General features: G+C 38.0%; 1 pseudogene; it reads right to left on the bottom strand.

The window, feature by feature from the left end:
- Positions 1 to 10,833: 10,833 nt before the first annotated feature.
- On the bottom strand, positions 10,834 to 27,357 carry LOC119522256 (annotated as a pseudogene).
- Positions 27,358 to 27,852: the final 495 nt, after the last annotated feature.

Here is a 27,852-nt window from a genome sequence, read left to right as displayed (position 1 = left end):
AATAATAAAAATGATAAAAATAAAAATAGAATGTCATACAATACAATATAATAGTAAGGACAGAAAACAACACCACTACCAAGAATCCCATATTCCTCCCTTATATACCCTTATCATACACATTTAATTTTGTTATATTGCCTTTGTTACATTTAATGGAAGCATATTACAGTGTTACTGTTGACCATAGATGCCAGTTTGCTTTGATTATGTTTTTTCTCAAATACCATCCCTTTTTCAACACTTTGCATGGTTGATATTCATTTGTTCTCCCACATGTGAGAACACTTTTATATCTGTATATTTAGTACCAGTCAATGGCCACTCCAGTTTTTGCCGACTTATACAGTCCCAGTCTTCGTCATCTATCTTGACCTCTGGTTTCATATATTCCACTATCCCACTTCTTCAGCTTTACTCACAGACATCTTTGTTCAGTGTACTAACAATATAGTGCTACCATCATACAATATTATGCTATCTATTTCTGTATTTATATAGTCTTACTGAACATACTGCAGTCCTTCAGTATCAAATTACTTATCTCTACCCTCTTTCTATCTCCTGGTAGCCTGTGTTATCAGCTTTTAACCCTCAAAGATTGCTCATTAGTGTTAGTTCATATTAGTGAGACCATACAATGTCCTTTCATTTCTGGCTAACTTCACTCAACATAATGTCCTAAAGGTTCATCCACATTATTTTATGTTCCATGTCTTTGTTCTGTATTACAGCTGCATAATATTCTGTCATGTGTATGTACCACAATTTGTTTATCCACTCATCTCTTGATGGACATCTGGGCTGCTTCCATCTCTTGGCAATCATGAATAATGATGCAATAAAATTTCTGTTTGTGTCTTAACATTCAGTTCCTTTGAGTGTATACTTAGCAGTGGAATACCTGGGTGATATAGCAGATCTATACTTAGCTTCCTGAGGAATATCCACACTGTCTTCCAGAGTGGTTGCAACATTCTACATCTCCAACAGCAATAAGTGTGCCTCTTTCTCAACATCCTCTCCAACACTTGTAATTTTCTTTTTTTGGATAATGGCCATTCTGGTAAGTGTGAGATGATAACTCATTGTGGTTTTGATTTGCATTTCCCTAATAGCCAGTGAAGTTGAGCATTTTATCACATCTATTTGAGCCATTTTTAGTTCATCTTCAGAAAAGTGTCTGTCATGTCTTCTGCCCATTTTTTAATTGGGTTTTTGTCTTTCTGTTGTGTTGTAGGATTGCTTTACATATTCAGAATAGTAAGCCCTTGTCTGATATGTGGTTTCCAAATATTGTCTCCCATTGTGTAGGCTGCCTTTTCCCTTTTTTTACCAAAATCCTTTGATGTACAAAAGTGTTTGATTTTGAGGAGATCCCATTTGTCTATTTGTTCTTTGGGTGCTCATGCTTTTGGTGTGAGTTTTAGTAAATCACCTCCTATCACAAGTTCCTTAAGACATTGCCTTATGTTTTCTTCTGAGAGTCTTATTGTCTTAGTGCTCATGTTTAGGTCTTTGAACCAATTGGATTTAATTTTTGTATAAGGTGTGAGGTAGGAGTACTCTTTCATTCTTTTGGAAATTGATATCCAGTTCTCCAAACACCATTTATTGAAAAGGCTGTTTTCTCCCAGTTGCTTAGGATTGACTGCCTTACCAAAGATCAGTTGTCAGTAGTTGTGAGAGTCTTTTTCTGAACACTCAATTTGATTCCGTTGGTTGGTATCTCTGTCCTTATGCCAGTACCATGCTGTTTTGAGCACTGTTGCTTTGTAATGTGCTTCAGAGTCAGGTAGTGTGAGACCTGACACTTTGTTCATCTTTCTCAAGATATTTTTGTGTGTCTATGGCACTTTGACCTTCCAAATAAATTTGGTTATTGGTTTTTAGATTTCTGCAAATTAAGTTGTTGGGATTTTAATTGGTATTGCATTGAATCTATAAATCAGTTTAGGTAGAGTTGATATCTTAATTATATTTATTCTTCCAATTCATGAACACAGTATGGTCTTCCATTTTTTAGGTCCTGTTTTATTTCTTTTAGCAGTTTCTTGTCATTTTCTTTGAATAGGTATTTTGTGGCCTTTGTTAAATTTATTCCTACATACTTGATTCTTTTGGCTACTGTCGTAAATTGAATTTCTTTTTTAATTTCTTCCTAGGGTTGCACATTACTTGTGTATAAGAACACTACAGATTTTTGTGTGTTGATCTTGTAGCTAGCTACTTTGCTGTATTCATTGATTAGCTCTAATGGCTTTGCTGTAGATTTTTCTGGATTTTCTACATATAGAATCATGTCTTCTGCAAACTTTGAAAGTTTTACTTCTTCCTCTCCAATTTGGATGACTTTTATTTTTTTCTTGCCTAATTTCTCTAGTTAGAACTTCCAGCACAATGTTGAATAACAATGGTGACAGTGGGCATCCCTGTCTTGTTTCTCATCTTAGAAGGAAAGCTTTCAGTCTCTCCCCATTGAGTGTGATGTTAGCTGTTGGTTTTTCATATATTGCTTTGATCATATTGAGAAAATTCCCTTCTATTCCTATCCTTTGATATGTTTTCATCAAGAAACAATGTTAAATTTCATCAAATTCCTTTTCTACATCGACCAAGATGATCATGGGATTCTATAGCTTTGATTTATTGCTGTGGTGTATTACATTAATTCATTCTGTTGTGTCAAACCAGCCTTGCATACCTGGAATAAATCTCACTTGGTCATGATGTATAATTCCTTTAATGTGCTGCTGGATTCAATTTGTGAGCATTTTGTTGAGGATTTTTGCATCTATATTCATTAAAGAGTTTGGTCTATAATTTTCTCTTTTTTTGTAATATCTTTGTCTGATTTTGGTATTAGGGTGATGTTGACTTCACAGAATGAATTGGGTATCTTTCCCTCCCCTTCAATTTTTTTGTAGAATTTGAGCAGGACTGGTATTAATTCTTTCTTCAATGCTTGGTGGAATTCATATATGAAGCCATCTGGTCCTGGGATTTTCTTTTCTGGGAGCTTTATGACTGACTCAATCTCTTTGCCTGTGATTGGTTTCTTGAGGTCATCTATTTCTTTTCAGGTCAATGTCCATTGTTTATACTTTCCTAGGAACTTGTCCATTTCATGTAAGTTGTCCAGTTTATTAGCCTATAGTTGCTCATAGTATCTTCTCACTTTCTCCTTTATTTCTGCAGTGTCAGTAGTTATGTTTCCTTTCCCATTTCTGATTTAATTTATTTGTATCCACTCTCTCTTCTTTTTTGTTAGCCTGCCTAAGGGTCCATCAATTTTGTTGATTTTCTCCAAGAACCAGCTTCTGATTTTGTTGATTCTATTGTTTTCCTGTTCTCAGGTTCATTTATTTCTCCTCTAATCTTTGTTATTTATTTACTTCTGTTTGCTTTGGGGTTAACTTGCTGTTCTTTTTCTAGTTCCTCCAGGTGGACAGTTAATTCCTCAATTTTGGCTCTCTTTTATTTAATATAGGCATTTAGGGCAATAAATTTCCCTCTCAGCTCTGTCTTTTCTGTATCCCATAAGTTTTGATGTGTTGTGTTTTCATTATCATTTTCCTCAATTTATTTACCAATTTCTCTAGTAATTTCTTCCTTCCACTGTTTTTCTAAAGTGTGTTGTTTAGTCTATAGAGTCTATATTTGTGAATTTTACAATCTTATGCATGTTATTTATTTCCATCATCATTCCATTATGATCTGAGATAGTGTTTTTTATAATATCATCATTTTTAAATTTGTTGAGACTTGCCTTGTGACCCAACATGTGTTCTATCCTAGAGAATGTTCCATGAGCATTTGAGAAAAACCTGTATCCTGCTGTTGTGTGGCATAGTGTTCTATACATGTCTGTCAAGTCTAATTAATTTATCATAAAATTCAACATCTCTGTTTCCTTGTTGACCCTCTGTCTAGATGTTCTATCCATTGATGAGAGCAGTGTATTGAAGTCTTGAACTATTTTTGTGGATTTATCTACTTCTCCTTTCAGTGCTCTCAGTGTTTGCCTCATTAATTTTGGAATGCTCTGGCTAGATGCATGAATATTTATGATTGCTATGGTTTCTTGATGAATTGATCCTTTTATTAATGTACAGTGTCCTTCTTTGTCTCTTTTAATTGTTTTACTTTTGAAGTCTAATTTCTCTGATATTAATATAGCTACTCACACTTTTTCTGCCTGCTATTTACCTGAAATATCTCTTTCTAACCTTTCACTTTCAGCCAATTTTTGTCCTTGTGTCTAAAGTGAGTTTCTTGTAGACAGCATGCAGATGGGTCCTGTTTTTTAATCCATTCTGCCAGTCTGTGTCTTTTACACTGGGGTGTTTAATTCATTAACATTTAGTGTTATTACTGTAAGGGCAGTGCTTTCTTCTATCATTTTGTCTTTTGGATTTTATATGTCATGTCTTATTTTTTCCTCTCTCTCTTTTTACCCTTCCTGATAATCTTCATTTCTACACTATTCTCCAAACCTCTTTCTCCTGTCTCTTCCTATCAGCCTGTAGCACTCTCTTTAGTATTTCTTGTACCACCTATTTCTTATTCACAAAATCTCTCAGTGTCTGTCTGAGAATATTTTAATCTTTCCCTCATCTTTGAAGGACAGTTTGGCTGGATATAGAATTCTTCATTGGCAGTTCTTCTCTTTCAGTATCTGAAATATATTATAGCACTGTCTTCTCGCCTCCATGGTTTCTGTGGAGAAATCAGTACATAGTCTTATTGAGATTCCCTTTTGTGTGATGGATTGCTTTTCTCTTGCTGCTTTCAGAATTCTCTGTCTTTGACATTGGATAATCTGATCAGTAAGTGTCTTGGAGTATGTTTATTGGGGTCTATTCTATTTGGGGTGTGCTCTACTTCTTGAATCTCTAATTTTCTGTCTTTCATAAGAGTTGAGAAATTTTCAGTGATTATTTCTTCTATTATTCTTTTTACCCCTTTCCCCCTCTCTTCTCCCTCTGGGACACCCATAACATCTATATTTGTTGTTTCATGTTGTCCCTCATCTCTCTAAGATCCTGCTCATGTTTTTCCATTCTTTTCACCATCTGTTCTTTTGTGTGTGTGAATTCAGATGTGTGGTCTTCCTATTCACTGATCCTTTCCTCCGCCTGTTTAAATCTACTGTTGTATCCCTCTATTGTCTTTTTCATCTCCTCCATTATGTCCTTCATTCCCATAAGGTCTGCCAGTTGCTTTCTCGAGTTTATGTATGCTTCCTTATGGTCATCCGGTGCCCTTCTTGTATCCTTCATCTCTTTTTCTATGTCTTCCCTTGGTTCATTGACTTGCTTTTTGAATTGATTTAGATTTGTTTGAACATATCCAATTAGTTCTTCCTTCAGTTCATTGAATTGATTTAGCAATAATTGCTTCAACTCCTGTATCTCCATTGAACTATTTGTTCCTTTGGCCGGTCCATATTTTCATTTTTCCTTGTATGGCTCATTATCTTGAGCTGTCTAGGCATCTGACTTTCTTGATTAGTTTATTCTGGAGCTTGTTTTCACTATTTTACTTAGGGTTTTCTTGTTGGTTGGCTTTGTTCTCTAACCTTTGGTGTTCAGCTTATTCTAGACCTTTAACTTAGATTCTTTTTAGATGATCAGAATTTTTCACCTCTTGTTTTTCTGTTTCTTGCCCTGCCTCTATGTAGCCTTTTTGTGTGATGGTCTCCTCACTTATGGTGAACCACATTAGGATTTCCTAGTCCAGAGTGGCCCATGTCTCAGGAAGAGGTTATGGAGTTTCCTGGAGAATGAGACCCTCCTGTGAGTCCTTTAGACTCTGTGCTTCTCCTATGTTGTCCAGCAGCTGGCACTTGCCAGCCAGCAGTTCCCCCACCAGTGTAGGGGAAATGGAGCCTTTAGTTCTCCTGGTGACCCTGAACCTGTCAGGAGCATGGCTGACTGAAGCTGATTTCTGAATTCCAGCTGCTGGGATCTGAGTTCCCAAAAGGAGTGCTACCACTGGAGTTGTGCCATGCTCCCCTTCTCTTGGGATGTTATGGTGTTTAGTGAATTTTCTCTGCCACTAGGCTTATTGCCTTGTATCTCAGAGCTATCTTAGCTCTGCTCTTGCCTGGCCCAAATTGCAAGTCTTTGAGGCTCTCTGTAATGGGCTTCTTAGAATAATTGTTTCAGAAAAATGTTTAAAGAAAAAGAAATAAAAAGAAAAAGAAAAAGAAGAACCCAGTATGGACTATTTGCAGTTCTTGCAGATCTAATGGGCTATTGAAGTGCTAAAAGACAAGGAGTTGAGGGCCATTAAGGAACAATCAAGAAAACAAAGAAACAGGTTTTTCAGAAAAGGACCCTTGCCCCCTGGATTTGCATATGTGCCTGATTGTCTTTGAGCTGGGCCCTTCTTTGTATTATGTTCACCTGAATTCCAAAAAATCTTTGTTTCAATTTTGGTGTTTCTTTTTTTTTTTTTTTTTTTTTGCTGTTTTTGCTAGCTCTATCTTTTTTTGTCTCCTGGGTTGACTGCTCCCAGATTTTCCTGTGTCTGGTCTCAGTTTATATATGGTTGGAATTTTTGTTCCAGAGTCTGAGTTGGTTAATCATGCTGAAACTGCAGTTCTTCTTCCTAGTTCCCAGCACCCATGGCCCCTCCTCCCATGGGACTGTGCCTGGCTGGTAGGGGTACAGGCCCCCTGGCCATGAGAACTTCCAGAGTTCACTGATCTCAGCTGTTCCACATGTTCATCAGTGTTGTATGAAGTATGTCCAAACTGAAATTCCTCTGTGGTGTCCCATCCATGCAGTTCCTGGCTTCCTACCAACTACCCCAGAAAAATAACTAAAACCCACACCTCACCACTCTGCCATCTTGCCCCACCCCTCTGGTATTTTTTTTGCATGTTTCCAAGTTTTTCTTCATGTTCTCCCAGTGTCTTCTTTATATACATCTCTTTTACCATGTTTTCCTTCAAGTGTTTGAACTGATTTCGAAGATTTGTTTGAACAACTTTCATTGTTTAAACTACTGTATTTCATCTGAAGTTATAGTTTTTCTTTGAGCCATATCTTCATGCCTCTTTGTTTTACTTTTGAATTTCTGCCAGTCGCTAGGCATCTGATTTTCTGGAGTAGTTTATCCTGGATATCATTTTTTCTCTCTTGCCTGGAGTTTTCTTGTAGATTGAATTTATGCTCTAACTCTATTTTGATACCTAGTTCAAATTATTCTAGACCTCTAGCATAGCTTGTGTTTAACTGATCAGATTTTTTCTGTTCTCATTAATCTGATTCTTTCATTGCATATATGGAATGATTTTTGTGATTCCCCTATTTGTGCAGTTGTTTCACCACCTGGAAAAAATTTTATCTTCCCATTTCCTCCTTAGGAAATGTTGACTTCTCTCCTTTTTTATTTACCTCTCTGTATTTTTAACACTCCTTTCATTATTTCTAGCCATTTTTAACTTGTGGGCTTACTCTGGAAGGAGATTCCCCCCAGAAAGGATCTGCTTCATTCAGTTTTTCCCAGTAAGACATCCATGTCTCAGTAAGTGGATACTGATCTGTATCAAGTTTTCCTGGGGTGGACCTAGCAGGATGCCAGTCTTTCCTGTGATGTCTCCTGATTCTGTGGTTTTACTGTCCTTCCCAGCAGATTTCACTCCCAGCCCTCTGCTCCCCATAGGCCTAAGGTGGTACTGAGCCTTTAAATCTCAGCTGATCCCACTCCTGTTGAAGGCATAGTTGAGAGAGGGGAGTTCTTCACTCCTATTTATCAGTTGCTCTTCCACTCATTCTTGGCTGGTGTGCAATGTGAATTTGGTCTCCAAAGTCCACCTAGCCAGTCCTAGTTCATCCTTTTTGTTCTTTGTTTTTATGTCATATCTCTTTTCTGTCATTATCTCTATTGCTGCCTCCTTTGTATAGTTGATCTTTTGTGATGTTACTGCTTGATATTTTTCTCATTTTCATTTCTATGTATTTTCACATGTTGCCTTTTTGGTTACCTTTGAGTTTGTAGAAAACCACTTGAACTGAAAGCCTACTTTGAAAAGATACTAACTTAACTCCAATAGCAGACATGTTATTACTCCTATATCCCTCCATTTAGCTCTTTATGTTATGTCATACATTATGTCTTTATATTTTACATGTCCTTTATAAAGAAACCTGATTGTTTATTTAATTTTATTTAATCCTATAGGCAACAAAGCACAGAGTTATATACTGAAGATATGACACTATTGGGTTCTGCATCTACACATTTGCTTAACTTTAATGAAGATCTTCACTTCACACTACTACAAGCCATTTTCCCCTATCTTTTCCTTTCAACCTGAATAATTCTCTTTAGCAATTCTTTTATGGCAGATCTTTTGGTGATGGACTCTTTGGTTTTGTTTCTCCTTGAATGTCTTAAATTATCCCTCATTTTTGAAGGATAGTTTTGCCAGGGAAAGAATTTGGGACTGGCAGTTTTTCTCTTTCTATACCTTAATCATTTCACTGTCTTCTTCCCCTTCCATGGTTTCTTATGAGAATTCAACACTTAATCTTATTGATGATACCTTGTATCTGACCAATTGCTTTCCTCTTCCTACATTTTTTTCTCTTTATATTTGGCATTTGAAATTTTGATTAGTACATGTCTGGGAGTAGGGTTTTTAGTTTTACCTTGATTGGAGTACATTGCACATCTTGGACACATGTATTTATATATTACATAAGAATTCTGGAAGGGTTCTTATTGAAAGATGGCACCTGAAGGGTACTGGAAAGTGAGTACGCCTATGAGTGGAAAATGCTGGGAGCACCCTGGCAGGATGGGCTTCCGGCTTGATGGTGGCATCTGGAGAATGGACGATCACTAGCTTTAGCCACTGGTAAGTGAGTGTGCTCAAGACAGATGAACCCAACAGGGCTGAGGTTAAGGGCAGAAATAGTCTTGCATGCCTGAGACTCTCTCTCTGCCAGTCAGATCTTCAATGACCAGACTGTTCAGATTTAAAAAGCCAGTCTCACCTCAGATGAGCAAAGGGAAAATTTAGGGCCATTATTTCCTCAAATACTCTTTCTGCGTCCTTCTCCTTATCTTCTCATTCTGGGGCTGCCATAGTGCATGTTATAGTGTCCTTCATGTCATCACACAGTTTCCTTAGATTCTGCTCAACTTTTTCTAGTCTTTCCTTTATCTCTTCTGAAAGTTTGATTTTGATTGTCCTGCTTTCGAGCTTTCTGATTATTCTTTATGATTTTTTTATATAGTTTGCTTCTATCTTTTTGGAATATTTTATTGCTTACTATACCATTTTAGACAAACATAAGACTTTTTTCTCTCTTTTGGTTTTCAGGCATTAATTTTTTATTATTTTGGTAGCATATATGCAACATAATATTTCCCATTGTAATCACTTTCAAGAATACAATCCATTGGCATTTATTACATTCACAATGTTGTGCTCTCATCACCACCATCTATTATCAAAACTTTTCCATCACTCTAAACAGCAGCTTTGTATCCATTAAGTATTAACTCCCCATTTCATCGTGTCCCCTGTCCTTGATAAGCTTTAATATACTTTTTTGTTGACTCATTATTCCAATTTTATTTGCTCATCCCAGCCACTTCTCAGGATTACAGTGTTTGGCATGACCAAATTCAATTAACAGTATTTTCAAAGCCAAAAAAAACACCCTACTTTCTTAAACAAGCAAAAAAATGTATAAATCCTTCTCTGTCATTTACTTTGGTGAAAAAAATTCAAGGGCAAGCTGAGACTGAGCCAAGATAAGTCTATACCAGGTTCCTAAGGGGTTTCTACTTTAAGACATATGAGGTATAGAAATATCAAACCACTCCCCTGCTCCTAAGTTTAAAGACCAGAGTAAGAAAAATGCAAAAATTAAGACATAGGAATAATCAATACAATGTAAACCACTGATAAGCCAAAGACCACCAAAGTCTCAAGAAAAAATAATCACTTTTCAAAATAAGTAAGCCTTCTTACATGGAAAATATGAAAGTATATTTCTATCCCTCTTGCCTCTAAGACATAAATCAACTTAAGAATATGTTCATTTAAAAAAGGAAAATATTTTTCAGATTGACAAACTGCAATTTTAGGAGCTTCAAACATACACTATTTATTTGAAAAATAAAGACAAAAATTAATTCATGTGCAAAAGTTACAGGTCAGAAAAAAACATTTTTCTTTCTGAGGCTCATTTCAACAATTTCTTCAAGTATCCCTACATCTTTAAACCTAAGAGGTACTTCTCCTCAGAAATGAACCCCTCCACCTCTTCCTGTGCTGGAACATAAGCATCTTTAAAAGCTGTCTCTATGTCAGTTTCTTGCAAAGCTGTGATATTTTACTGGGTGTTGGTAAGTAAGTTACTATTGGGAATGGTGCTTTCTTCCAGTTCCTGGCACTCAGTAACCCAGCACCTGGTTTCTTCCAACTAAGTAACTTGATCCAAAAATTTTGCAATGGAGAGGACATTTTCTTAGCAGCCAAAGAACTGTAAATATCATGTATTCCAGTATTTTCCACATTTTCCTCAGTGTGCCCAGAAAGCCAAACCTACATCACAAGGCTTTTAGAAAATGTTACAGCTGGTATATATGGTGAGTTACTGAACATATGATGAATACACAGCTTTGTGCTTAGAAAGCTGAATGTTGACAAACACTGCTTCACAGGTTCTTTCACTGTGGTCAATTTCCAAATTCAACAGTTATACAAAATGCACTAGGTCAATGAACAACTGAGAAGAAGAAAAAGAGCACAATGTCTCCCTTTCCTTACCACAAATACACAAAGCACTTGCAAAAACTCTCTTCTTATAAATTCAAGTTCATCATTTGAGAGACCGAAGCCTCAAAAGATTCTTCTAGTTCCCAGGCACATTGCTTAAATGTTTCCAGATGGTTTCTTCAGATTTTAATGTACTGTGGATCTTCATTTCCAGCAGAAGCTGAGTAAGCATCTTTTTAGAGCAGCTTGGGCCCATTGTGGGTGGGCTGGGAAGGAAACGAGGCTCAGGCTTTCCTGCCAGTTCCTATCTCATGCTTTCTAGCATAGCCTTGTATGCCTGGTAGGCTACCATCATCAGCTCAACCATACTGTGTAACTGGTCCTGGGCTTCATCATAGCTGAAGATCCCCACCACGCTGACAGGAACAGCTTTGTTCAGACTGCACCACAAGATTTGCAATTGAGCCCAAATATAAATGGAATGTTCTGCACACAGGCATAACCAATAATGGTATAGAAAGCATCATCTAGCCCACCTTTGGATTGTATCTTGTCACAGTTGGGAGAAATGTTGATGCATTTTGGTTTCTTGAGCTTCAGGTGCTTAAGCACTTCTTTCACCCCCAACACAAGTTGGCATTTGGTCTTAGCCTTGACAGGTTCTTTCTGGTACATATGGTCTTGGAAACATCCCAGTTCTTTTAAATGATCCATAACAGAAGCATTGACTTCTTTACTAAGCATCTGGCTGCAGTAACCCATAAACCTCTAGCTGTGGATTTTCAGGAGGCTGGCAGTGTCTGAGCCAATTTGGCAAGACTCTGCATCACTTTGAAGCTCTGCTTCAAGTGGCTGTTCTGACATGCTTTCCACTAAAAGAGTGAAAGAGAGTGATTCTTCCATTGACCCTGGAGCCGAGGGCTCCACCTACTCAAGGGGCTGCTCATCACCAACAATCTCTCCACTTTGTGAAATGTCACTGGCAGCAGCTGGCTTTAGGATTTTCTTGGAGACACTGCTACTTCCTCTCTTCCTGTTCTTTCAAAATAATCTTTTACAACAAAGTTTGTTTCTTGGCCTTGGGAACTTCCTTCTGCTTCCTTTCTTCACCAATGGAGGGCTGGAGTCCAAAGGGTTATGAGGGGTCTTCACCTGGTTTAAGTGGTTCTTCATCTGTAATGTTGATTGTTTGGAAAAGAGTTGCACTACACTTACTGAGAACACCACCACTTTGGAGGACTGCTTTGCATTTTGGGAGTGCTACTTCTTTTCCAGAGCTGTCAGCATTCCACTGAAATCAAACTGTACTGTAATTTGACCCTTTTTTCCACCATTTTAAAAATTATTCTGTTGCTGCTTCTTAGATTGAAATTTTGGAGATTCCACTCAGTTTCTTATTTCTGATGCAAATAACAGATTGGGGAATTCTTCAGCATCTTCAATCCTTGGTGACTCTTCAGCTGTCAGGATTTCATATTTTGATTCAGACTTTTCTTTTTTTTTCTTATTCTTTTTTGAGGCTTCATTTTGTTCAGGGTCACCACTTTATGATGCTTTGGACTTTTTAGTAGGATTAAAATGTGTTTCTACTCATTTTAGGAAGGAATGGAAGGTAAAACTTCAGAATGTGGTGCTCTAACATTTTTAGGATCTGCTGATGAAGAAACTGTCTTTAGGTTTATCATGCAAGTAAAATTTTTAGTGGTTGATGACAGTTCTGTAGATAATGTCTGTTGAACAACATAACCTATTGGTGTCCAAGATACCTCTCTTGTACATTAAGGGGAACTGCTAGCAGCATTATTAGAGATCAATTGGATTTTTATTATTCACCATTATTTCACCCTCTAACACTACAGGTTGTTTTATCACTTCTTTTAAGAGAGAAATGTCAGTCATGAAGAAGCTATACAAATCTTATGGGAATCATAAATGTTCCTATTTGGGTTCCCTTTTTATCTCTGCTATATCATGGTTCTTTGTGCCCTGAAGTTCAGGAAAATCCAAACTGGTAAACTTAAAATCAGATGTGGGGGTAGATCCAATTTTTTCAATGATTGTGGATGTCCTGTCTGTTCATTTAAAATACCTACCGTATTTCAAACTATTCTCATCATGAATGGATATATGATGGAATTTTTAGCAGATTTTAGATCAGATGATATAATTCCTTCAACCCTTTTGTTGTCAAACTTTTACTCATCACGTTTTTTTTTTCTCTTAATATGCTTTTTTCTTGAGCCAAATTTTAGTTTCTTTTGGGAGGGGAAGACTGTGATCATTTCAGGGCTTGACCATTTGGAAATCTTGTTAACAGTTAGGTGGTTTATAATCATACTGAGAGCCAGGCACTGAAAAAAAATATATGTAGACTCAAGGTATAAGGAGATTAGGTGTACAGATGAATAGTTGTATCAGAACACAAATTTGAGGTAGAAAAGTTGAAGCTCCAAAGGCTGGATCTTCAGTACATATTTTCTTTCTTGACTTTGGGCTTCCATGGTTGCTCTGATGTCATGGCTGGAAGTCTGGAGGAGACCTGGAGGAAGCCAGCAGCTGCCCCAATGACTGACTGGAAAGGAAAAACAATGTTTCTCCTCCCTGCTTTTCCTGTAATATACTTTTTTAACTCTAAGAATTTGCATATTATATTATTTCATATAAGTGCAATCATAAAATATTTGTCCTTTTGTGTCTAGCTTATTTCTTTTAACACGATGTCTTTAATGTTCATCTATATTGTAGCATGCATCAGAACTTCATTCCATTATGGCTGAATAATATTCCATTATATGTATATACCAAAATTTATTTATCCACTCATCTATTAATGGACATATGGGTTGCATGCACCTTTTGGCTATTGTGAACAATGCTGCTATGAACAATGTTGTGTAAATATCTGTTCAAGTTCCCTGCTTTCAATTCTATTCTTGTACATGTAGAAGTGGGAATGCAAGGTCAAATGCTAATTATATTTAACTTTTTATTTTTAATGTTTTTCTTTGTTAGAGAAGTTGTGGGTTTACTGAATAATGCATAAGATATAGTATTTCCACACACCACCCAACCAACAACACCTTGCCTTGGTGTAGAACATTTGTTACAATTGATGGTAGCACATCCTTATAATTGTAAAATTTGTAACTGAAGTCCATGCTTTAACTTAGGGTTCACTGTTTCTGCAGTGTAGTTCTATGGGTTTTTGCTCTTTTATTCAGTTACCATATATTCAATCTAACTTTTCCCTTTTAATCATGCTCAGGTATATATTTCAATGTTGTTAATTGATTTCACAATGTTTTGCTACCATCATCACCATCCCTTACAAAAACATTGCCGTCACTGCAAATAGTAACTATGTACATTTTAAGCCTTAGCTTCCTATTCCCTATCACCACCTCCTCCCCCTGGTAACTTGTTAGATTATGACTCTATAAGTTTTATTATTTCAATTGTTTTGAATAAGTGAGTTCATACAATATCTGTCCTTTTTTTCTAACTTATGTCACTCAACATGAGGTTTTCAAGGTTCATCCATATTGTTACATGTATCAGGACTTCATCCCTTTTTCAGCTGAATAATATTCCATTGCATGTATATAATACATCTTATTTATCCATTCAATAGTTGCTGGAACTTGATTTGCTTCTATTTTTTTGGCAATTGTTAATAATGGCCCAAAGAACATTGGTGTACAAATACCTGTTTGAGTCCCTGCTTTCAATACTTTTGGGTACATACTTAGTAGTGGGACTGCCCAGTCATATTGTATTTTTATACTTAGCCTTCTGAGGAACTGCCAAACTATCTTCCACAGTGGCTGCACCACTTTATATTGCCACAAGCAATGAATGAGTGTTCCTTTTTCTCTGCATCCTCTCCAGCATTTGTTATTCTCTGTTTTGTTAATATCAGTCATTCTATTGGTTGTGAAATGGTATCTCCTTGTGGTTTTGTATTTTCCTGATAGCTCATAATGTGGAGCACCTTTTCATGTTCCTTCTGGCCATTTGTATATCCTCTTTGGGGATATGTCTATTCAAGTTTTTTGCCCATTTTTAATTGGGCTGTTTGTCTTTTTCTTAAGTTGAAGAATTTCTTTATATATTCTGGATATTAAACCTATGTCAGATATGTGGTTTTCAAATATTTTCTCTCATTATGTAGGTTTTCATTTTAATTTTAGTGTTATAATCCTTTGGGCACAAAAGATTTTGGTTTTGAAGAGGTCCCATTTATATGTTTCTTCTTTTGTTGCTTGTGCTATGGGTGTAAAGTCTAAGAAACCATTGCTTAACACAAGTTCCTGAAGTTGATTTCCTTACCTTTTCTTCTAGGAGTTTGATAGTTCTAGATATTATATTTAGGTCTTTGATATATTTTGAGTTGTTTTTTGTATATTGCATTGGGTAGGCATCCTCCATCTTTTAATTTTTTTTTTGTTAAATAGAAATCCAGTTTCCTCAGCATGATTTGTTGAAGAGACTGTTCTTTCCCAATTGAGTGGTCTTTCCTCCTTGTCAACAATCATTTGGCTGTAAATGTGATGGTTGTTATCTGAGCTCTCAATTTGATTCCATTGCTCTATATGTCTACCTTCATTCCAGTACCATGCTGTTTTGGGTGCTGTGGATTTGTAATAAGTTTAATTGACAATTGTGAATCCTTTGAATTCATTCTTCATTTTCAGAATTGCTTTAGCTATTTGGGGCTCCTTAACCTCCCATATAATTTTTTTTTATTATTCATTTTATTGAGATATATTCACATACCACGCAGTCATACAAAACAAATTGTACATTTGATTGTTCACAGTACCATTACGTAGTTGTACATTCATTACTAAAGTCAATCCCCGACACCCCATTACCACACACACAAAAATAACCATAATAATAATTAAAGCGAAAAGGAGCAACTAAAGTAAAAAAGAACACTGGGCACCCTTGTCTGTCTGTTTGTTTGTTTGTTTCCTTCCCCCACCTTTCCACTCATCCATCCACAAACTAGAAAAACATGAGTGTGATCCCTATGGCCCCCCCAAATCCCACTGTCCCCCCTCATAAGCCACATTTATATACAATTGTCTTCAAGATTCATGGGTTCTGGGCTGTAGTTTGATAGTTTCAGGTATCCACCACCAGCTACCCCAATTCATTAGAACCTAAAAAGGGTTGTCTATATTGTGCATAAGAGTGCCCACCAGAGTGACCTCTCGGCTCCTTTTGGAATCTCTCTGCCACTGAAGCTTACTTCATTTCCTTTCACATCCCCCTTTTGGTCAAGAAGATGTTCTCCATCCCATGATGCCGGGTCTACATTCCTCCCTGGGAGTCATATTCCACGTTGCCAGGGAGATTCACTCCCCTGGGTGTCTGATCCCACGTAAGGGGGAGGGCAGTGATTTCACCTTTCAAGTTGGCTTAGCTAGAGAGAGAGGGCCACATCTGAGCAACAAAGAGGCATTCGGGAGGAGGCTCTTAGGCACAATTATAGGGAGGCCTAGCCTCTCCTTTGCAGCAACAGTCTTCCTAAGGGCAAATACCGTGGTAGAGGGCTCAAACCATCAAGCCACCAATCCCCTATGTCTGTGGCCATGTTAGCAACCCTCGAGGTAGGGCAGGCCAATACCCCTGCATTCTCCATCAGCTCCTCAAGGGGGCTCTGCATATTTTTTCCCTTCTTTTTTTTTTAACCTTTTTTTCTTCTAAATCAACTGTATGAAAATAAAAAAATACAATAAATAAAAAAACATACAATAAAAGAACATTTCAAAGAGACCATAACAAGGGAGTAAGAAAAAGAAAACTAACCTAAGATAACTAATTTACTTCCAATGTGTTCTTACTCTACCCCAAGAAAGTAACCTAATATAGCAACATTTCTGTGAACTTGGTCCTACTATACCCAACAGAAATTAACAGACCATAGTCATTCCTGGGCATTGCCAGAACATTAAATTTACCCATGATAGCTTATCTGTTCCTCTTGGATTATTGTTCCCCCTTCCTTAATTGCTCTCTATCGCTAGTTCCCCTGCATTCTACATTATAAACCATTCGTTTTACATTTTTCAAAGTTCACATTAGTGGTAGCATATAATATTTGACTTTTTGTGCCTGGCTTATTTCGCTCAGCATTATGTCTTCAAGGTTCATCCACGTTGTCATATGTTTCACATCGTTCCTTCTTACTGCCGTGTAGTATTCCATCGTGTGTATATACCACATTTTATTTATCCAGTCATCTGTTGAAGGACATTTGGGTTGTTTCCATCTCTTGGCAATTGTGAATAATGCTGCTATGAACATTGGCGTACAGATATCTGTTCATGTCACTGCTCTCCGATCTTCCGGGTATATACCGAGAAGTGCAATCGCTGGATTGAAGGGTAACTCTATATCTAGTTTTCTAAGGAACTGCCAGACTGACTTCCAGAGTGGCTGAACCATTATACAGTCCCACCAACAATGAATAAGAGTTCCAATTTCTCCACATCCCCTCTAGCATTTGTAGTTCCCTGTTTGTTTAATGGCAGCCATTCTAATTGGTGTGAGTTGGTATCTCATTGTGGTCTTAATTTGCATCTCTCTAATAGCTAGTGAAGCTGAGCATTTTTTCATGTGTTTCTTGGCCATTTGTATTTCCTCTTCAGAGAACTGTCTTTTCATATCTTTTGCCCATTTTATAATTGGCCTGTCTGTACTATCGTCATTGAGTTGTAGGATTTCTCTATATATGCAAGATATCAGTCTTTTGTCAGATTCATGGTTTCCAAAAATTTTTTCCCATTGAGTTGGCTGCCTCTTTACCTTTTTGAGAAATTCCTTTGAGGTACAGAAACTTCTAACCTTGAGGAGTTCCCATTTATCTATTTTTTCTTTTGTTGCTTGTGCTTTGGGTGTAAAGTCTAGGAAGTGGCCACCTAATACAAGGTCTTGAAGATGTTTTCCTACATTATCTTCTCGGAGTTTTATGGTGCTTTCTTTTATATTGAGATCTTTGGTCCATTTTGAGTTAATTTTTGTGTAGGGTGTGAGGTAGGGGTCCTCTTTCATTCTTTTGGATATGGATATCCAACTCTCCCAGCCCCATTTGTTGAAAAGACCTTTATGACCCAGTTCAGTGACTTTGGGGGCCTTATCAAAGATCAGTCAGCCATAGATCTGGGGGTCTATCTCCGAATTCTCAATTCGATTCCATTGATCTATATGTCTATCTTTGTGCCAGTACCATGCTGTTTTGACAACTGTGGCTTTATAAGTTTCAAAGTCAGGGAGTGTAAGTCCTCCCACTTCGTTTTTCTTTTTTAGAGTGTCTTTAGCAATTTGAGGCATCTTCCCTTTCCAAATAAATTTGATAACTAGCTTTTCCAAGTCTGCAAAGTAGGTTGATGGAATTTTGATTGGGATTGCATTGAATCTGTAGATGAGTTTGGGTAGAATTGAAATCTTAATGGCATTTAGCCTTCCTATCCATGAACATGGAATATTTTTCCATCTTTTAAGGTCCCCTTCTTTTTCTTTTAGTAGAGTTATGTAGTTTTCTTTGTATAGGTCTTTTACATCTTTGGTTAAGTTTATTCCTAGGTACTTGATTTTTTTAGCTGCTATTGAAAATGGTATCTTTTTCTTGAGTGTCCCTTCAGTTTGTTCATTTCTAGCATATAGAAACATTACTGACTTGTGTGCATTAATCTTGTATCCCACTACTTTGCTAAATTTGTTTATTAGCTCTAGTAGCTGTATCGTCGATTTCTCGGGGTTTTCCAGATATAAGATCATATTATCTGCAAACAATGACAGTTTTACTTCTTCCTTTCCAATTTGGATGCCTTTTATTTCTTTGTCTTGCCAGATTGCCCTGGCTAGCACTTCTAGCACAGTGCTGAATAACAGTGGTGACAGCGGGCATCCTTGTCTTGTTCCTGATCTTAGGGGGAAGGCTTTCAGTCTCTCACCATTGAGTACTATGCTGGCTGTGGGTTTTTCATATATGCTCTTTATCATATTGAGGAAGTTTCCTTCAATTCCTACCTTTTGAAGTGTTTTTGTCAAAAAGGGATGTTGGATTTTGTCGAATGCTTTTTCACCATCTATTGAGATGATCATTTGATTTTTCCCTTTTGATTTGTTAATGTGTTGTAATACATTGATTGATTTTCTTATGTTGAACCATCCTTGCATGCCTGGAATGAACCCCACTTGGTCATGGTGTATGATTTTTTTAATGTGTCGTTGTATTCGATTTGCAAGTGTTTTGTTGAGGATTTTTGCATCTTATTCATTAGGGAGATTGGCCTGTAGTTTTCTTTTTTGTAGCATCTTTGCCTGGTTTTGGTATTAGATTGATGTTAGCTTCATAAAATGAGTTAGGTAGTGTTCCATTTTCTTCAATGTTTTGAAAGAGTTTAAGTAAGATTGGTGTCAGTTCTTTCTGGAAGGTTTGGTAGAAGTCCCCTGTGAAGCCATCTGGCCCTAGGCATTTATTTGTGGGAAGCTTTTTGATGACTGATTGGATCTCTTTGATTGTGATTGATTGATTGAGGTCTCCTGTTTCTTCTCTGGTCAGTCTAGGTTGTTCATATGTTTCCAAGAAATTGTCCATTTCCTCTACATTATCCAGTTTGTTGCCATACAGTTGTTCATAGTACCCTCATAATTTTTTTAATTTCCTTGGGATCTGCAGTAATGTCACCTTTCTCATTCATTATTTTGTTTATATGGGTCTTTCCTCTTTTTGATTTTGTCAGTCTAGCTAGGGGCTTGTCAATCTTGTTGATCTTCTCAAAGAACCAACTTTTGGTGATATTTATCCTCTCTATTGTTTTTTTGTTCTCTATGTCATTTATTTCGGCTTTAATCCTTGTTATTTCTTTTCTTGTACTTGGTTTAGGATTGGTTTGCTGTTCATTTTCTCGCTTTTTCATTTGATCCATTAGTTCTTCGATTTTGGCTCTTTCTTCCTTTTTAATATATGCATTTAGCGCTATAAATTTCCCCCTCAGTGCCGCTTTTGCTGCATCCCATAGGTTTTGGTCTGTTGTGTTCTCATTTTCATTCGTCTCTATATATTTAGCAATTTCTCTTGCTATTTCTTCTTTAACCCACTGATTGTTTAGGAGTGTGTTGTTTAATCTCCAGGTGTTTGTGAATTTTCTAAATCTCTGATGGTTATTGACTTCTAATTGTATTCCTTTGTGGCCAGAGAATGTGCTTTGAATAATTTCAATCTTTTTAAATTTATTGCGGCTTGTTTTATGTCCCAGCATATGATCTATTCTGGAGAAAGTGCTGTGAGCACTAGAGAAGTATGTGTATCCTGGTGATTTGGGATGTAATGTTCTATATATGTCTGTTAAATCCAATTCATTTATCAGATTGTTTAGGTTTTCAATTTCCTTATTGGTCTTCTGTCTGGTTGATCTATCTATAGGAGATAGTGATGTGTTGAAATCTCCCACAACTATTGTGGAATCATCAATTGCTTCCTTTAGTTTTGCCAGTGTTTCTCTCATGTATTTTGTGGCACCTTGATTGGCTGCATAGACATTTATGAATGTTATTTCTTCTTGTTGAATTGCCCCTTTTATTAGTATGTAGTGACCTTCTTTGTCTCTCAAAACATCCCTGCATTTAAAGTCTATTTTATCTGAGATTAATATTGCTACACCTGCTTTCTTTTGGCTGTAGCTTGCATGAAATATTTTTTCCATCCTTTCACTTTCAATTTCTTTGTGTCCCTGTGTCTAAGATGCGTCTCTTGTATGCAGCATATTGATGGTTCATTTTTTTTGATCCATTCTGCAAATCTATACCTTTTAATTGGTGAGTTTAATCCATTTACATTCAACGTTATAACCGTGAAGGCATTTCTTGAATCAGCCATCTTATCCTTTGGTTTATGTTTGTCGTATATATTTTTCCCTCTCTCTATTAATATCGTTTAATGTACCCATGCCGAATCTCTTTAGTATTGATCCTTTCTCCATGTCTCTCTGTCCTGTCTTTGTTTCTCTGTCTGTAGGGCTCTCTTTAGTATCTCCAGTAGGGCAGGTCTCTTGTTAGCAAATTCTCTCAGCATTTGTTTGTCTCTGAAAAATTGAAGCTCTCCCTCAAATTTGAAGGAGAGGTTTGCTGGATAAAGTATTCTTGGCTGGAAATTTTTCTCACTCAGAATTTTAAATATGTCATGCCACTGCCTTCGCACCTCCATGGTGGCTGCTGACTAGTCACTACTTAGTCTTATGCTGTTTCCTTTGTATGCGGTGAATTGCTTTTCTCTTGCTGCTTTCAGAACTTGCTCCTTCTCTTCCGTATTTGACAGTTTGATCAGAATATGTCTCGGAGTGGGTTTATTTGGATTTATTCTATTTGGAGTTTGCTGGGCATTTATGTTTTGTGTATTTATGGTGTTTAGAAGATTTGGGAAGTTTTCCCCAACAATTTCTTTGAATACTCTTCCTAGACCTTTACCCTTTTCTTCTCCTTCTGGAACACCAGTGAGTCTTATATTTGGAGGTTTTGTATTATCTATCAAATCCCTGAGGTCCATTTTGATTTTTTCAATTTTTTTCCCCATTCTTTCTTTTCTGCTTTCATTTTCTGTTGTGTCATCTTCCAGGTCACTGGTTCGTTGTTCAACTTCATCTAGTCTTGTACTATGAGTATCCGGAATATTTTTAATTTGGTCAACAGTTTCTTTAATTTCCATAAGATCATCTATTTTTTTTATTTACTCTTGCAATGTCTTCTTCATGCTCTTCTAGGGTCTTCTTGATGTCCTTTATATCCTGTTCCATGCTCTTCTTGATGTCCTTTATATCCCGTGCCATGGTCTCATTGTTCATCTTTAGTTCTTTAATTAGTTGCTCTACGTAGTGTATTTCTTCTGATCTTTTGATTTGGGTGCTTGGGCTTGGGTTATCCATATCTTCTGGTTTTTTCATATGCTTTAAAATTTTCTGTTGTTTTTGTCCTCTTGGCATTTGCTTAACTTGGTAGGGTTCTTTTAGGATTTGTAGACTAATTGAAATCCTTATCTCTAATTTGTCAGGTCTGCAGCTTCGTGGTGTACACTTTCTGTGACTAACCAGCAGGTGGCATCCGCGAGCCACCTGTTCCCCTCAAGCCAGTTCTCCCCTGCTTTGCCTCTGTGGTGAGTGGGGGAGTAAGTCTTGTGGGGTCCAGTTGGTGTACGAAGCTTGTGGGTGTAGTTGATGTTGCCTGCCCTGTATAAGGGGCGTGTGTCTGAGCAGTCAGGGACAGGGGCGGCTCTAACAACCAAATCTCCCTGGTATTCCTGGAGTTTTGAAGCTGCTGCAATAGTCTAATCCTTCAGTTCAGTCCTGCCAGTTTGTCTCTGCCACTGACCCACAAGTCCTTGGTATTGGCGTGTGGCCCCTGAGACTTGTGAATGGGTCCCTCTTCCAGGCCTTGCACCCCCTGGTCCTCTGTTGAGGGACGACTGTGCTATGTCACAGGTGAGTGCCGTCCCCCCAGGGTGGTTCTGGGCTGCCAGTCTGTGTAGGGAGGCTCCCAGTCTGCTGAAATGATGTCTGAGTGGGGCTTGTTAATTCCCACTGCTCCACCTTCCCAAGTCTGGGACAACCAGCTGAGGGTGCAGGGAAGGCTAATGTCCACGCCCAATTTTGTGGTGTATGCATGTTATTTGAAGCACTTCCGTCACACTGGGTTGTCTGGGGCAGCTCTGGGCTACGGGGCCGGTGACGGGCAGGAGTGTTTCCTGTCCACCAGGATGATGGCTGTGAGACGATGCCCCCCTTTTCTTGGGAAGTTGTGGTGTTTAGTGAATTCTCTCAGCCACTGGATTGTTGCCTTTTGTCTCAGAGCTCTCATTTCTGCTCTTGTCTTGACCTGCCCAAATGGCAAGTCTTTGAGGCTTTCTGTATTGGGCTTCTTAGAGTAATTGTTTTAGAAAAGGAAAAAAAGAAAAAGAAAAAGGAAAAAAAAAAGGGCCCTCTGGGCAGATCTAATGTATTATTGAAATGCTAAGAGACAAAGCAATTAGGGCTATTAAGGAAAGATCCAGGTGGCAGAGAGATCAGTTTTTCTTCGGGATTTGCAAATGAGCCTACTGGGCCTGAGCTCTGCCCTTCCCCTTTCTATGTTCACCAGAACTCCAAAAAGCATCTGCTTTTATTTTTGAGTTTGTCTTGCTGTTTTTTTCTATGCCTGTCTCCTCTCTGCTGTGCTGGCTGCTCTCAGATTCTCTGGTGTCTGGTCTCAGTCTATCTATAGTTGGAGTTTGGATCAGCAGAATGAGTTTCCGATAAGAGCTGCCACTGCAGTTCTCCCTTCTCCTTCCTGGCGCTGACAGCCCCTCCTCCCACGGGACTGAGCCTGGCAGGGAGGGGCGCGGGTCCCCTGGCCGCAAAAACTTACAGATTTTGCTGATCTCAGCAGTTCCACGTTTTCATGAGTGTTGTATGAAGTATGCCCAAAGTCAGATTGCTCTGCAGTGTCCAGTCCATGCAGTTCCTGGCTTTCTCCCTACCTCCCTGGAGGAGTAACTAAAACATACACCTCACCAATCCACCATCTTGCCCCACCTCCCCCCATATAAATTTGATGATTGACTTTTCCACTTCTGCGAGGAAGGTTTGTGTGAATTCAGTTAGGATTGCACTGAATCTATAAATTACTTTTGGTAGAATTGACATATTAATGATCTTTAGTATGCCAATATATGAACCTGGAGTGCCCTTCCATTAATTTAGGACTTCTTTGATTACTTTTTGCAACATTTGATAGTTTTCTGTGTGCAAATACTTTATATCCTTGGTTATATTTATTCTTGGATAAGATATTCTTGGATATTTGATTATTTTAGTTACTACTGTGAGTGATATTTTTGAAGTGGGCTCCCTCCCCTTAATCTGTAACAAGAGAGTCCCCTTCCCCCTCAACCAGTAATGACTGCAAAGTAAACATTAAAGCCCTGAGAGGAAGGGAGTGAAACTGTGCCGTTTTAGGGAGTGAGACTTGCGGATGTATGCATTAGCCAAGCGTAACCGTTCCAATAATTAACCATTGCACCAGCCTTGAGAAAATTTCTCAAGGTTGCTAAAGATCTTAAGCACCCATTAATTAACCGCCAACTCTGCTTTTGTCAAAGTAGCTTGCTTGCATTTTCAGGATGTGATTTCTGCCTATATAAGTCTCAAGCAATCTCCGGTCCCTGCTGCTGCTTACTAAACTCCCTACGCGGAGTGACAGGCAGTAGCCGCCAGCTAGCTGACTAATAAAGGCTCTTTAAATTCTGTTTGGCTGTCTTGTACCTTAACTCGTGGGCACCGTAACAATTTTTTCTTTATTCTTATTCTGATTGTTCCTTGCTTATGTATAGAAACACTACTGATTTGTGGGTGTTGATCTTGTATGCCATCACTTTACTGAATTTATTTATTAGCTCTAGGAGTTTTGTTGTGGATTTTTTCAGGGTTTCTTTATACAGGCTGATGTCATGTGAAACAGGGAAAAGTTTACTTCTTTGTTTCCAATTTAGAATTTCTTGCCTAATTGCTCTGGCAATAAGATCCAGTCCAATGTTGAATAACAGTGGTGACAGTGACCATCCTTGTCATATTCTGATCTTAGAAGGAAAGATTTCAGTCTTTCACTATTAAGTATGGTGTTACCTGTGGGCCTTTCATATATGCTTTTTATCGTGTTTATGAAAGTCCCTTCTATTCATAATGTTCTAAGTGTTTTTATAAGAAAGAATGCTGGATTTTGTGAGATGCTTTTTCTGCACCAATTGTGATGATCAAGTTTTTTTTTCTACTTTTTTCTGTTATGTATTGTATTACATTAGTTAATTTTCTTGTGTTGATCTAAACTTCCATATGAGGGATAAATTCCACTTGAACATGACATATAATTCTTTGATTATGTTGTTGAGTTCAGTTTGCTAGGATTTTGGTGAGAAATTTTCATCTACATTCATAAGAGATGTTAGCCTGTAATTTTTTTATCTTGTGGTATCTTTATCTGGCTTTTGTATGAGGGTGATATTAGCATTATAGAATGAGTTAGGAGCACTACTTCTTCAATTTTTTAGAATAGTTTGAGCAGAATTGGAGTTAAGTCTTCATGGTATGTTTGGTAGAAATTCCCTGTGAAACTATCTGCTCTTGGGTTTCTCTTTGTTGGATAGTTCTTGATGATTGATCCAATCTGTTTACAAGTAATGGTTTTGTCAAGCTCCACAACTTCTTCTTAAGTCAATGTTGGTAGTTTGTGGGGGGGTGGGGTGCAGGGCCTGGGCCCCCTCCCCTCCAAAGTGATTTCACATTGCTGCCTACTTGACTGGGAAAGACATTAAAAGTCATCAGACCTCCCAACGGAGGAGAAAAGTATTCTTAACAAAGCATTGAAGCCCCCCTCCCCTGATCACTGTCAATAACAAATCTCCACACACTTGTGTCATAAGACCATGCCAAAACTCTGTTCTCACACTTTCCTTCTCCTAACCCTTATAGACCACCCCCTGGTACCTCCTGCTTTTTTGGGCACTAACTTTCATATTTCCCAGCCTGCCACTGTTGTGGAAAAAGCCATTCCCTGTAAGTAACTCCTATTTAACTCATGTCTAACTCCATGTCTTATGTGTCCTTTTTTCTAGGGCTAAGATGGGTTGTGACAGTGAGCAGCCTGGAGGATCTAAGAACAGACAGCTGTAGTGGGCCTGAATTCTATAGGAAGGGACAGTCCATGAGGGAATCCAAAATTGTCCCATATCATCCATGTGGGGAGGGGTTGCTGCCCTTCTAGAAGAATGAGGACTGCCATGAGTTTATGGGGACCCCCTGAAAACTCCAGTGGAGCTGCTAATTGTTTTGTAACAGGTGGCATGCTGTTTAGAAGAGAAAGTAAAACCAAGAGAGAGATATGCACCTTGCCCAGGTTGAAATGAAGGACTCTCACTAATTGCTTGCTCCAGGTGGACTATGAACTAGAGATTCTGGCATGCAGATATGCATAAGTTGAAGGCCACAAGTTGCCTTGTGCTCCAGTCTGGAGAATTTTAGCTAATCCAGGATAGAGCCACAAAGCATGGGACCCCATAGATTCCTCCTCAGAAGTGGAAGGGGAGGAAAAATGGGGAATTTTGGCTGAATTAGAAAAACCTGGAAATCTTTTATTTATAAGCCTATGAGAAAAATGTTTATTTCTGTTTAATTTAGCCTTATGATTTAAAATTAGGAGAGAAATGGCTTTATAGAAAGAATGTGGTATTATAATTAGAATTGTTCTGCTAAAGGATAGAAATGATGTATATTCAATCCAACATTAGACCCTCTCAAAAGTATTTGTGTGTTTCTGTTTCTTTTGATTAAATTTCTGTTTGTTTCTTGTCTGCCTGTTCAATATATTGTTGTCTTGGTCTGCCAGTTTAACACATATTCTTGTACCTCTGGGTGGTAATAACAAATTAACAAAAATTCTTAAAGAGTTCTATTTGAATTGCTTAAAAATAAATAATTATATATATAGATATATACACATATATACATATATATATATAAGTATTCCTGGAGTCCCAAAAGAAAAAAAGAAAAAAAAAAAAAAACTTTGCTGCAGGGTTCATAGCTTTAAATCTGTAATCACTGTAAACAAACCTGACATTGAAAAGAAGCCACACCTGGATTTTCACTAAGGCAGCAGAAGGCTGCCAGAGGGCTGCCTCTGGAAATGGCAGACCTTTCCCAACTGTCTGTATCACATCTTTAAGTGAAATAGATCTAATAATTGAAAATAACCAAAAGTGTAGTGTAGAAAATCCAAAATCCATCTACCCTGATTTAAAACTTTTAAATTCAACAAAATAAACCTCTTTATTTCTGTCTCACCTATGACTGCCACCAAGGCCTAAACACATAATGCAGCTATGGAGGGAAGGGCTGGGGGCAGAAAGATAGGGGAGGTGTAGTTTAAACCAGGTGACACCACCATTGTATGCTGCAATCCCAAACACTGCTTGTTTATTAAAAGAAATTATTACCCAGTTGTGTCAATATCATTTTATATTGGATCTTGCTAATGTTTTACTTTGTTTTTGAGAATCTCCCTAGGAAAACCAAACCAGCCTGCATTTGCCTTCTCCTGGAGAGGCCCACAGTGGACTTTTACTGTGCTTCTCCAAGGCTAATGGATGTAGCCTGACCATCTCCCATGGTCTTGTGGCACAGGACTTGGCTAAGTGGAAAAATCCTGAAAGTGTAACTCTATTTCACTAACCAGTAAATCCCTTTAAGGTGCAATATTTCCCCTTGTTGCAAACACCAAAGCAACTAGTAGCTTTCTTAGAATAGGGGCATTAGAGACCTTTGTTTCTCAATTAGCCCAAATGTTAAAACCTTTGTAAGTCTTGATGAGGAAAGGCTATCCTTGGGAATGGAATACCTGCCAACAGGCTGCATTTTAAAAAGGCATAAGGGGGATCAACGTAGGCAGAAGCCATGGGAGGCATATATCCAGACCTGACCTGTGAATTGGATGTAGCCAGTACTAATATTGACTTTTGGGAGGGTCTGTGACAGAGGAAGCATTCTAAATGAATACCCGTTGGCTTTGATCACCATTGTGGAAAGTGGAAGAACTGGGGATACAGCCCCCTACAAAAGCAATTTTGTGTGGCATATAATGCCTTATTATAAGTGGAGGGACTGATGCAAAGATGCCCAATCACACTAAAAATGTCCATCCCTATTCAGGGGTGGATTACTGACACAGTTTCTAATCCACACTCTGGCAGTGCCCAGCTGAGCACATTGGCCAGGTGGAAAGCCTACCTGCTAGAGTGCAGCATCTTCAATATCAGCCCTCTGAATGCAGGAATGTACAAGATTCTCAGACCAGTGGCCTATATAGAGGATTCAACAGCCACAGTTGCTGCACCTGAGGTAACTATTGAAATAACAAAAACTGTGGAAAAACATCTGGGATGCCCACGAACAATGAAAGATAATTGTTGGCAGCAGCTAGTGGACATCACTAAATAGTGCCCTTCATGCTTCCTGCATCAGTCATGTAGGCTACACACCTGGAACACATGGACTACATCAGTCACCTTATGT

This window comes from Choloepus didactylus, chromosome X, assembly GCF_015220235.1.
Source record: "Choloepus didactylus isolate mChoDid1 chromosome X, mChoDid1.pri, whole genome shotgun sequence".
Lineage (NCBI taxonomy): Eukaryota > Metazoa > Chordata > Mammalia > Pilosa > Megalonychidae > Choloepus > Choloepus didactylus.
This window is presented reverse-complemented; position numbering and strand designations above follow the sequence as displayed.